At 44.9% G+C, this 13,438-nt stretch overlaps 1 pseudogene across 1 annotated transcript; it reads left to right on the top strand.

Annotated features, from left to right (window-relative positions):
* The first annotated feature begins 11,774 nt into the window (after positions 1–11,774).
* Positions 11,775–12,999, top strand: LOC308530190 (arginase-2, mitochondrial-like; annotated as a pseudogene). Its single transcript has 2 exons — positions 11,775–12,305; positions 12,538–12,999. The product of its transcript is annotated as an arginase-2, mitochondrial-like (transcript).
* The last annotated feature ends 439 nt before the right edge of the window (positions 13,000–13,438 follow it).

The following is a 13,438-nucleotide window of genomic DNA, read 5'->3' as shown; positions in this document are numbered from 1 at the left end:
GCTGGATGAGGGAAAATTCTACAACTAGAAGGAAGGAGAACAGCATACGGAGACTCAGACTAAGCGCAGTACGGAAAATAAAAAGGTGCGGAGGTGCGGGCGGGGCGGGCTGCTGGCTGAGGGCGTGATTGTCTGTTTCAATCCAGAGGGAGTCTCAGGCTCTGAGCTCCAGTTCCAGGCGAGTCTCTGGGGACCCAGACTCAAACGGGAGAAGCGGGACTGTCTGGCATCAGTCGGAACTCGAGGGCAGCTTTCTCTCCGAGGTTTGCAGCGGTTGCTGGGATTCCAAGAGGCAGAGCCTCTGGGGACAGGACTGAGAGCAGCCATAACTGCTCACTCCGCCCAATCTGTAGATCCCCTGGGACCCACCCTGCCCAAGCCTTGCACAGAGCCATTTGCCGGATAGCCTTAGGCAAAGGCTAGATTAGCACCTCCCTAGAGGACAGAAGTTCTCCCACTGCAGACAGAGCTGATTCTCACAGCTAGTTGGCCTGTAGGTCAAATTCCCCCAGGTATTACCTACAACAATCAAGCCTTAACTACAAGATTGCGCACAAAGACCACAAGGGGGTGCACCAAGAAAGCATAAAAAATGCAGAGTCAAAGAAACAGGACAAAAATGACAGAAATGGAGGATATAGAGTTCAAAACCACACTTTTAAGGTCTCTCAAGAACTGTCTAGAAGCCGCCGATAAACTTAGTAAGGCCTTCGAAAAGACTGGTGAGACCGCCGATAAATATAGTGAGATCCTCAAGAAATCTAATGAGACCCTCGATGTTCTGATAAAGAACAAACTAGAAATTAAGCATACACTGAGTGAAATAAAGAATATTATACGGACTCCCAACAGCAGACAAGAGGAGCGCAAGAATCAAGTCAACGATTTGAAATGCGAGGAAGCAAAAAACACCCAACCAGAGGGGCGGAATGAAAAAAGAATCCAAAAATGCGAGGATAGTGTAAGGAGCCTCTGGGACAGCTTCAAGCGTACCAACATCAGAATTATAGGGGTGCCAGAAGATGAGAGAGAGCAAGATATTGAAAACCTATTTGAAGAAATAATGACAGAAAACTTCCCCCACCTGGTGAAAGAAATGGACTTACAGGTCCAAGAAGCGCGGAGAACCCCAAACAAAAGGAATCCAAAGAGGACCACACCAAGACACATCATAATTAAAATGCCAAGAGCAAAAGACAAAGAGAGAATCTTAAAAGCAGCAAGAGAAAGAAACTCAGTTACCTACAAGGGAATACCCATATGACTGTCAGCTGATTTCTCAACAGAAACTTTGCAGGCCAGAAGGGAGTGGCAAGACATATTCAAAGTGATGAATACCCAGAACCTACAACCAAGATTACTTTATCCAGCAAAGCTATCATTCAGAATTGAAGGTCAGATAAAGAGCTTCACAGATAAGGAAAAGCTAAAGGAGTTCATTACCACCAAACCAGGATTATATGAAATGCTGAAAGGTATCCTTTAAGAAGAGGAAGAGGAAGAAAAAGGTAAAGATACAAATTATGAACAACAAATATGCATCTATCAACAAGTGAATCTAAGAATCAAGTGAATAAATCATCTGATGAACAGAATGAACTGGTGATTATAATAGAATCAGAGACATAGAAAGGGAATGGACTGACTATTCTTGGGGGGGAAAGGGGTGTGGGAGATGCGGGAAGAGACTGGACAAAAATCGTGCACCTATGGATGAGGACAGTGGGTGGGGAGTGAGGGCGGAGGGTGGGGTGGGAACTGGGAGGAGGGGAGTTATGGGGGGAAAAAGAGGAACAAATGTAATAATCTGAACAATAAAGATTTAATTAAAAATAAAATAAAATAAAATATTTCAAGCATTTGTTGCTTTTTTTAAGTTACAAAAGCAGGCCACAAAATTATGTGTATATTATAATTCAACTATGTAGGAAAAGTGCATCTGAGAAAATATGCCATCGCTGGTTTGGCTCCGTGGATAGAGCATCAGCCTGCGGACTAAAGGGTCCCAGGTTCGCTTCCGGCCAAGGGCACATGCCCGGGTTGCAGGCTTGATCCCCCCCCCCTCCAGTAGGGGGCGTGCAGGAGGCAGCCGATCAGTGATTTTCTCTCATCATTGATGTTTCTATCTCTCTCTCTCCCTCTCCCTTCCTCTCTGAAATCAATAATATATATATATATTTTTTTAAAAAAGAAAATATAGAAAAATTAGATATATATGTGTATTTTAATATAAAATTGTCAGTAAAATGACAGAGTAATGGGAGGTTTTTCCTTTCTCTTATCTGGTTTTCAATTTTTTTTCAAAAGTGGTCATGATAACTTTTGTAATTTAAGAAGTATGTTAATGCCAGCACTTAATAGTGTTACAAGAGCGGAGAGATAGACAAGGGAGAGTCAGGGCAGCCACATGGATGTATGTACGAAGTGGTGCCACCTCGCAGATTAATAACATTTGTCTCCTTGAGAATTCTAAAATTCAACACAAAAGTCCATTCCCTACTTCTAAGAACAAAAATCTCAACGCCTGGCGCATTGAGGCAGCCTTTGCCCACAATCCCAGTGCCTCTCCTGCCTGTTTCGGGGACAGTCCAGTTACAGTGACGGGTCACACCATCCTCTGCCTGGTTGACAGAGAGCTTAAGAAAACAAGTCGAAGCTTGTTCTTAGCATTCACCCCTAGTGCTCACTTTCCAGGCACAGTGCCTGTCACACCCCCACAGGACTAACGCAGAAGTCCAGACGGGAACCAGCTGAGGGAAATCCCTCCCGCGCCCTTTTCCAAGCATCACTACTGAGCAAGGAGCAGCAGTCACTCAGAAATGTCCCAGAGAGGAATCAACAATGGGGGCCACAGAGCAGCCACCAGAAAACTCGGGTATCATTTATGGTGAAGGTGGAGGCTACCCAGAACCTCCACTGAGTCAGCAAACTACAAAAGCACCAACTACTAGCACAAATAAATGGCCAGATAAATGACACATTTTTTAAAGGACACATTTTTAAGAAATGGAAAACGGCACAGCCACTATAATTTTGCTCAGATTAGATATTTGCAGAGTGAAAACTGGTGAGTTGATGAGTCACCTGTCATTCCTTAGCCTTGGAAAAGACATGTCAGAATCAAGTAATTACTTTCCATTTGTGTATAAAAAGTCTTCCTAGGAACCTAAAATTCACTCTAATAAAGGTAAAAGCATAGAACCAGTTTTTGTTGTTTATTCAATTCTTTTTCTTTGAAAGAGAGAGAAAGAAGAACCAAGATGGCGGCATAGGTTAACGCCGGAGTTTGCTGCCTTGAACAACTACTTCAAAAGTGAAACTAAAAGACGGAACGGACATCACCCAGAACCACAGGAACGCTGGCTGAGTGGAAGTCCTACAACTAGGAGGAAAGAGAAGCGCATACGGACACTCAGAGGAGGCGCAGTGCTGAAGTCAAATTCTGAGGTGCGGAGTGTGCGGAGCGGGCTGGCGGCGGAGGGCGCGGTTGGCGTTTTCAATCGGGAGGGAGTCGCAGACTCTGAGCTCCAGATACGGGTGAATCTTTAGGGACCCAGACTCAAACGGGAGAAGCGGGACTGTCTGGCTTCGGTCAGAGCAAGTGCAGCTTTCTCTCCGAGGTTTGCAGCAGTTGCTGGGACTCAGAGAGGCAGAGCCCCTGGGGACAGGACTGAGAGCCACCATAACTGCTCTCTCCGGCCCACCCTGTTGATCCCTTGCGACGCACCCACCCCGCCCAAGCCCTGCACAAAGGCATTTGCCGGATAGCCTCAGGCAAAGGCTAGATTAGCACCTCCCTAGAGGACAGAAGTTCTCTCACTGCAGACACAGCTGATTCTCACAGCCACTTGGCCTGGAGGTCAAACCCTCCCTGGGATTAGCTACAACAATCAAGGCTTAACTACAAGACTGCGCACAAAGACCACTAGGGGGTGCACCAAGAAAGCATAACAAAATGCGGAGACAAAGAAACAGGACAAAATTGTCAATGGAAGATATAGAGTTCAGAACCACACTTTTAAGGTCTCTCAAGAACTGTTTAAAAGCCGCCGATAAACTTAATGAGATCTACAAGAAAACTAATGAGACCCTCAATGTTATGATGGGGAACCAACTAGAAATTAAGCATACATGGACTGAAATAACGAATATTATACAGACTCCCGACAGCAGACAAGAGGAGCGCAAGAATCAAGTCAATGATTTGAAATGCGAGGAAGCAAAAAACACCCAACCGGAGGGGCGGAATGAAAAAAGAATCCAAAAATGCGAGGATAGTGTAAGGAGCCTCTGGGACAGCTTCAAGCGTACCAACATCAGAATTATAGGGGTGCCAGAAGATGAGAGAGAGCAAGATATTGAAAACCTATTTGAGGAGAACCAAGATGGCGGCATAGGTTAACGCCGGAGTTTGCTGCTTTGAACAACTACTTCAAAAGTGAAACTAAAAGACAGAGGGACATCACCCAGAACCACTGGAACGCTGGCTGAGTGGAAGTCCTACAACTAGGAGTAAAGAGAAACGCACACGGACACTCAGAGGAGGCGCAGTGCTGAAGTCAAATTCTGAGGTGCGGAGAGCGCGCGCGCGGAGCGGGCTGGCGGCGGAGGGCGCGGTTGGCGTTTTCAATCGGGAGGGAGTCGCAGACTCTGAGCTCCAGATCCGGGCGAGTCTTTAGGGACCCAGACTCAAACGGGAGAAGCGGGACTGTCTGGCTTTGGGCAGAGCGAGTGCAGCTTTCCCTCCGAGCTTTGCAGCCATTGCTGGGACTCAGAGAGGCAGAGCCCCTGGGGACAGGACTGAGAGCGGCCATAACTGCTCTCTCTGGCCCACCCTGTTGATCCTGTGCGACCCGCCCCGCCCAAGCCCTGCACACAGGCATTTGCCGGATAGCCTCAGGCAAACGCCAGATTAGCACCTCCCTAGAGGACAGAAGTTCTCTCACTGCAGACACAGCTGATTCTCATAGCCACTTGGCCTGGAGGGCAAACCCTCCCTGGAATTAGCTACAAGACTGCACACAAAGGCCACTAGGGGGTGCACCAAGGAAGCATAACAAAATGCAGAGACAAAGAAACAGGACAAAATTGTCAATGGAAGATCTAGAGTTCAGAACCACACTTTTAAGGTCTCTCAAGAACTGTTTAGAAGCCGCCGATAAACTTAATGAGATCTACAAGAAAACTAATGAGACCCTCGATGTTATATTGGGGAACCAACTAGAAATTAAGCATACACTGACTGAAATAAAGAATATTATACAGACTCCCAACAGCAGAACAGAGGAGCGCAAGAATCAAGTCAATGATTTGAAATGCGAGGAAGCAAAAAACACCCAACCGGAAAAGCAAAATGAAAAAAGAATCCAAAAATGCGAGGATAGTGTAAGGAGCCTCTGGGACAGCTTCAAGCGTACCAACATCAGAATTATAGGGGTGCCAGAAGATGAGAGAGAGCAAGATATTGAAAACCTATTTGAAGAAATAATGACAGAAAACTTCCCTCACCTGGTGAAAGAAATGGACTTACAGGTCCAAGAAGCGCGGAGAACCCCAAACAAAAGGAATCCAAAGAGGACCACACCAAGACACATCATAATTAAAATGCCAAGAGCAAAAGACAAAGAGAGAATCTTAAAAACAGCAAGAGAAAGAAACTCAGTTACCTACAAGGGAATACCCATACGACTGTCAGCTGATTTCTCAACAGAAACTTTGCAGGCCAGAAGGGAGTGGCAAGAAATATTCAAAGTGATGAACACCAAGAACCTACAACCAAGATTACTTTATCCAGCAAAGCTATCATTCAGAATTGAAGGTCAGATAAAGAGCTTCACAGATAAGGAAAAGCTAAAGGAGTTCATCACCACCAAACCAGGATTATATGAAATGCTGAAAGGTATCCTTTAAGAAGAGGAAGAGGAAGAGGAAGAAAAAGGTAAAGATACAAATTATGAACAACAAATATGCATCTATCAACAAGTGAATCTAAGAATCAAGTGAATAAATAATCCGATGAACAGAATGAACTGTTGATTATAATAGAATCAGGGACATAGAAAGGGAATGGACTGACTATTCTTGTGGGGGAAAGGGGTGTGGGAGATGCGGGAAGAGACTGGACAAAAATCGTGCACCTATGGATGAGGACAGTGGGTGGGGAGTGAGGGCGGAGGGTGGGGCGGGAACTGGGAGGAGGGGAGTTATGGGGGGGAAAAAAGAGGAACAAATGTAATAATCTGAACAATAAAGATTTAATTTAAAAAAAAAAAAAAAAAAAAAAAAGAAAACCTATTTGAAGAAATAATGACAGAAAACTTCCCCTACCTGGTGAAAGAAATGGACTTACAGGTCCAAGAAGCGCGGAGAACCCCAAACAAAAGGAATCCAAAGAGGACCAAACCAAGACACATCATAATTAAAATGCCAAGAGCAAAAGACAAAGAGAGAATCTTAAAAGCAGCAAGAGAAAGAAACTCAGTTACCTACAAGGGAATACCCATATGACTGTCAGCTGATTTCTCAACAGAAACTTTGCAGGCCAGAAGGGAGTGGCAAGACATATTCAAAGTGATGAATACCCAGAACCTACAACCAAGATTACTTTATCCAGCAAAGCTATCATTCAGAATTGAAGGTCAGATAAAGAGCTTCACAGATAAGGAAAAGCTAAAGGAGTTCATTACCACCAAACCAGGATTATATGAAATGCTGAAAGGTATCCTTTAAGAAGAGGAAGAGGAAGAAAAAGGTAAAGATACAAATTATGAACAACAAATATGCATCTATCAACAAGTGAATCTAAGAATCAAGTGAATAAATCATCTGATGAACAGAATGAACTGGTGATTATAATAGAATCAGAGACATAGAAAGGGAATGGACTGACTATTCTTGGGGGGGAAAGGGGTGTGGGAGATGCGGGAAGAGACTGGACAAAAATCGTGCACCTATGGATGAGGACAGTGGGTGGGGAGTGAGGGCGGATGGTGGGGCGGGAACTGGGAGGAGGGGAGTTATGGGGGTAAAAAAGAGGAACAAATGTAATAATCTGAACAATAAAGATTTAATTAAAAAAAAAAGAGAGAGAAAGGGAGGCAGGGAGGGAGAGGGGAGAGAGAGAGAGAAAGAGAGGAGAGAAAGAGAAACATTGATTTATAGTTCCACTTATTTATGCATTCATAAATAATGAATGGTTGACTCTTGTATTTGCCCTGATTGGGGATCGAACCTGCAAGCGCTGCGTATGGGGGCGATGCTCTAACCCAGCGGTTTTCAACCTGTGGGTCGCGACCCCTTTGGCGGTTGAACGACCCTTCCACAGGGGTCGTCTAAGACCATCTTGCATATCAGATATTTACATTACGATTCATAACAGTAGCAACATTACAGTTATGAAGTAGCAACGAAAATAATTTTATGGTTGCGTCACAACATGAGGAACTATATTTAAAGGGCCAGAAGGTTGAGAACCACTGCTCTAACCAATTGAGCTACCCAGCCAGAGCCTGTTTATTCAGTTCTTAATTAGGAGGAGCATATGACGCATATCTATATATTCTGGTTCAGTTAAGTCTGGGATAAGCCTGGCGCTTGCTAAGCACCACAGGTGATTCTGATGTATACCAACAGCCAGCACTACTGAGGAGATCTGGATTTTTCTCTCATTTCAATGTCTGTGTTTAAAGCTAACTACATAAAGAAGAGACATTTAGTCTTTATCAAGCATAACTATAATGTGCTACAATTAACTAACTCACCTGGAATTTATTTCCTCCACTGTGACTGTTCTCTTCTTTGCAATTTTCAGAAAGCACATTTCTCTCATCCAAGGAGTATCTAAGCTTTAAACCCAGGGCGGTTTGCTCTGCACAGCGCTTAGCACAGTGCACCAAGTCTACTCATAAGCAAAGTCTGGGTAACACCAAGGTGAAGCTACCCGGATGTTCTAAAGCACAGCCAGAGACGGGATAAGCTGCCACAGGGGCCACATCATCTCCAAGCAGGAAGGGCACAGAGAGTGACGCCTCCACGTTGGTGACAGACGTTACTCCTGACTTCATCCCCCTCACAAGAACAATGACCACCTGTTCATGGATAAGACACCACTGAGAGGAATCTCAGAACACGGGTAAGGCTGAAGCACCCTGCACCTCAGAGAGCCAGACAAACATTGCGAGGGCGAGAGGAGGTGCTACACAGACTGCACTGCCCCTCCCCCGGCCAGCACAGCACCACAGGGAGAGCTCTCCCCTGAGCCTACAGAGCCCAGGGCCTGACAGCCAGCTGGCTCCCACCCCCAAAACTCTGGGTCGAGTCATGGGAACCTATACTCCAGTTCCAGCCCATGGGGATCACAGGGGGATGTATGGGCTCCGCCACTAGGAATCTGATTGTGATGGAGAAGGGGCACAGGGCCGGGCAACCACCACCACTTGGGACTTGGCAGACCAAGTTCCTACCTGCAGTCCAAGGAGTAGTCCTGGTCAGCTGCTTCCCCCACCTGCAAAGTCAGGGTGGTGCACAGTGTGAGCAGGAGCCTGGGAGGCAGGCCTGCAGCTGGAGCGTGGTGACCCTGTGCAGGGAGTGCAACTATTTTATAGCTCTGCCCACAGCTGGTGTAGCTCCTCACCCCTCCCAACCACAATGCCTGACCAGGAGCACCTGGGAGGTGGCTTGGACTTGGCCATCCTGATCCACCCAAGGAGGGGCGCTCACTCAGAGCCCCACCCAACCAGGAAGCCTGAGTAGGAACGCATGGAAGCTGCTTAGCCGGCAACACTAGAGCCGAGTCCAAAGCTGATCCTCTGCAGAGCAAGCCAGCGTCCTCCTGTTCAGTCAGGGAAACGGATGTGTAGCCCATTGCTGAGTGCAGCCTTCAGCCGCCTGAACCTAACCAGGCACACAGGAAGCTAGCTGTGTAGCGATCTAATACCCCTGCTCACAGGGGCACTTGAGCTGAGAGCACATTCTACGGTTTCCCAACCTGCAGAGCAAATCCTGTGGCCCTATCTGACCAGAGAATTCCTTACTTACTAATATCCTCCTGATTTGGGTCCCTAAACAATAAGCCACCCCGGCCCTGGGGCTTATTCTGCTGCCCCCGCCGTGGGGGCATGGAAACTAATTCAGAGACCACCCACTACTTAGTACCCTAGTACCAACGGTCTAGTCAGCCCAACGAGAGCACCCAAGCACTGCCACCCTTAGCCTCCCGTGGGCAGGAAACCAGCAATCCTGACCCCCGGCAGCAGCACCCCCCACCCTGACCGCAGGGCTCAGGCAGTGGCTTTGCCCCAAAATAGACCCTGATCGCAGGTCCTACCTCCCCAAGGATGTTACCAGCAGACACATTCAAAACCCCAAACTGGTCTGTCTAGGGCAGCCGTGGGCAAACTACGGCCTGTGGGCCGGATCCGGCCCGTTTGAAATGAATTAAACTAAAAAAGAAAAAAGACCATACCCTTTTATGTAATGATGTTTACTTTGAATTTATATCAGTTCACACAAACACTCCATCTATGCTTTTGTTCCGGCCCTCCGGTCCAGTTTAAGAACCCATTGTGGCCAAAACTGGTTTGGCTCAGTGGATAGAGCATCGGCCTGCGTACTGAAAGGTATCGGGTTCGATTCCGGTCAAGGGCATGTACCTGGGTTGCGGGCACGTCCCCAGTGGGGGATGTGCAGGAGGCAGCTGGTCGATGTTTCTTTCTCGTCGATGTTTCTAACTCTCTATCTCTCTCCCTTCATCTCTGTGGAAAATCAATAAAATATATTAAAAAAAAAAAAAAAAAGAACCCATTGTGGCCCTCGAGTCAAAAAGTTTGCCCACCCCTGGTCTAGTGGAAAACTCACTCAAAGCAAACCTGTAAAATCTGGAAAAGAAAATTAGGGACACTAATTTACTCAGATGCACACACACCAAAGTAAGGAATCAAGAATCATAAATAAAAACAGGTAAATGTGACACCACCAAAAGGAAACAAATAAAGCTCCAATAACTGACCCTAACGAAATAGAGGTCTGTGATCTGTTAAAGAATTCAGAATAATCCTCTTAAGGAAATTGAGTGAACTAGAAGAACACAAACAACTAAACAAAATTAGGAAAATAATGCACCAAACAAAATGTTTAACGAAGAAACAGAAACCATTAAAAAAAAATCCTAGAGCCTAGCCGGTGTGGCTCAGCGGTTGAGCGACAACCCAGGAACCAAGTGGTCACAAGTTTGGCCCTAGCTGGTTTGGCTCAGTGGATAGAGCGTCGGCCTGTGGACTGAAGGATTCTGGGTTTGCTTCTGGTTAAGGGCATATACCTCGGTTGCAGGCTCCTCCCCGTCCTGGGCCCTCGTCAGGGCGGGTGGAGAAAGCAACCAATCGATGTGTTTCTCTCACACTGATATTTCTGTCTTTCCCTTTCTCTTCCACTCTCTCTAAAAATCAATGGAAAAATATCCTTGGGTGAGGATTAACAAAAACAAAACAAAACAAAAAATCCCAAACAAAAAAAGAGGTCACAGATTTAATTCCTGATCAGGCTATCAATCTCAAGTAGGGAGTGAGCAGGAGACAGCCAATCAATGATGCTTCTCTAGCATCAATATTTCTATCTCTGTATCCCTCTCTCTTCCTCTCTCTAAAAACAAAAATGAAAACATTTTTTTTTAAATCCTGGAGCTGAAAAAATACAAGGACTATACTGAATAACTCAGTAGGGAACTTCAAAAGCCGACCTGATCCTGAAGAAAAAATGACCTAGAACACAGGACATTTAAAATTATCGAGAGAGAGAGAGAGAGAGAGAGAGAGAGAGAGAATATGAAGAGTTGCTCTGGCTGGGTAGGTCAGTTAGTTGGAGTGTTGTCCCGATATGCCAAGGTGGCAGGTTTGATCCACAGTCAGGGCACATACAGGAATCATCAACCAATGAATGCATAAATAGGTGGAGCAACAAATCAATGTTTCTCTCTTTCTTTTTCTTCATTCCTCTCTCTCTCTCTAAAATAAATAAGTAAAAATTAAGAAAAAAAGAACAAAAGGAGTGAAGAAAGCCTAAGGGATTTATGTGACACAACCAAAAGAAATAATAGCTGCAATATGGGAATTTCACAAGGAGAAAAGAAAGTATATTTAAAGCAATAATGGCTGAAAACTTCCCAAACCTCAGGAGAGAAACAGACATGCAGATCCATGAGGTACAAAGGACCCCAAATAGGTTGAACCCTAACAGGGCTACACTGAGACACAGTATAACTGAATTACCAAAAGTCAAAGAAAGAATTTTGAAAACAGCAAGGAAAAAATGTTACATATAAGGGAACCCCTGTAAGACTATCAGCAGATTTAAAATATTGAAAGAAAATAATCATAACCAAAATACTATACCCAGTAAACCTGTCTTTCAGAAATGAAGGAGAAATAAAAATTTTCCTGAACAAACAAAAGCTGAGAGGGAATTCATGGCCACTAGAAATCCTAAAGGGTGCTCTTTGAGTGGAAGTAAAGGGACACTAATTAACATAAAAAAATAACAAGTTAGTGGAAAACTCACTGGCAATGGTAAATAGATGGTCAAAGATAGATTCTGTAATATGGTATGGTGGTGCATAATTCACTTACAACTCTAGTTTAAAAAGCTAAAAACCAAACATATTAAAAATTACCATAACTACAATATTATTGTATACACAATATAAAAATATGTAAACTGAAATATCAATAATAACTTAAAATGTGAGGGAGACGGTCGCTTGGCAACATTCTGTACTGCCCACCATGTTCTTAAGCAGCAGCCTCTCGCATCTCTGGACACAACTGCAATTCATTCTTGAAAAGTCTGTCTGCTCCATGGCTGTGATTGGAGCCCCATTCTCATGGAGACAGAAAAGAAAAGGAGTGGAATATGGTCCTGCTGCTATTAGAGAAACTGGCGTGATGAAAATGCTCTCCAATTTGGGCTGCGGCCTAAAGGACTTTGGAGATTTGAGTTTCACTCCAGTCCCCAAAGAGGATCTGTACAACAACTGACAGCAAACTGTCGCTCGGTGGGCCTCACCAGCCAGGAACTGTCTGAGGAAGGTAGTAGAGCAGTATCAGGAGGCTACAGCTGTGTCACAGTGGCAGGAGACCACAGCCTGGCAATTGGTACCATTAGTGGCCACGCCCAACACTGCCCAGACCTGTGATCTGGGTTAATACCCATGCTGACATCAAAGAACTACAGGACAAGGTGCTACAGCTCCCAGGATTTTCCTGGATCAAACCTTGTATCTCTTCCCCAAGTCTTGTGTATATTGGTCTAAGACAGTGGTTGGCAAACTGCAGCTCGCGAGCCACATGCGGCTCTTTGGCCCCTTGAGTGTGGCTCTTCCACAAAATACCACATGCGGGCGTGCACGTACAGTACGATTAAAACTTCATGGCCCATGCACAGAAGTCGGTATTTTGTGGAAGAGACAGACTCAAGGGGCCAAAGAGCCGCATGTGGCTCGCGAGCTGTGGTTTGACGAACCGCAGTTTGCCAACCACTGGTCTAAGAGATGGACCCTCCTGAACATTTTATTTTAAAGAATTATGATATCCAGTATTTTTCCATAAGAGACATAGACTTGGTATCCAGAAGGTCATGGAACAGACATTCAATCTACTGATTGGAAAAAGACAAAGGCCAATCCATCTGAGCTTTGATATTGATGCATTTGACCCTACACTGGCTCCAGCCACAGGAACTCCTGTTGTAGGAGGACTGACATATCGAGAAGGCATGTATATTACTGAGAAAATACACAACACAGAGTTGCTATCAGCACTGGATCTTGTTGAAGTTAATCCTCAGTTGGCCGCTTCAGATGAAGAGGCCAAGGCTACAGCTGGCCTGGCAGTGGATGTGATTGCTTCAATTTCTGGTCCAGAAAGGGAAGGAGGGCACAATGTCTATGACCAACTTCCTACTCCCAGTTCAACACATGAATCAGAAAATGAAGAACATGTGAGAATTTAGAAAATAATGCATGATGACACATTCGTCACAATGGGCATTTCAGAGTTGTGAGGTATTTGAGGGGGCAGATACTACATGGTCATCTGGGTCAATACTGCCTTAATGAGAACATTTGTGTACTCTCGCAATTGTAAAATTTCCTTTCCCTCTCCATTTTGGTGACCAATGATACTACTGTAAATGTATTTGTGGGTGTTTTTTTTTGTTGTTGTTTTTTTTTTTTCCAATTCATGAGGTATTACTATGTTGGAGCACCATGTAAATTTAAAGAAGTCATAAACAGCATTTATTACCTTGGTATAATTTGGAAAAAAAAATGTGAGGGGGAGAAGTAAAAGAGTAAAGTTTAGGAATAACAAGCTATCAAACTTGTTATCAATCTAAAATAGGATGTTATGAGAGTTCCAAAATGGTGGTGGAGTAAGTGGAAGCTACATTG

This window comes from Myotis nattereri (assembly GCF_964212035.1).
Source record: "Myotis nattereri genome assembly, chromosome: 1".
Lineage (NCBI taxonomy): Eukaryota > Metazoa > Chordata > Mammalia > Chiroptera > Vespertilionidae > Myotis > Myotis nattereri.
Note: the sequence above shows the minus strand (reverse complement) of the source record. Positions and strands in the feature narration are given on the sequence as shown.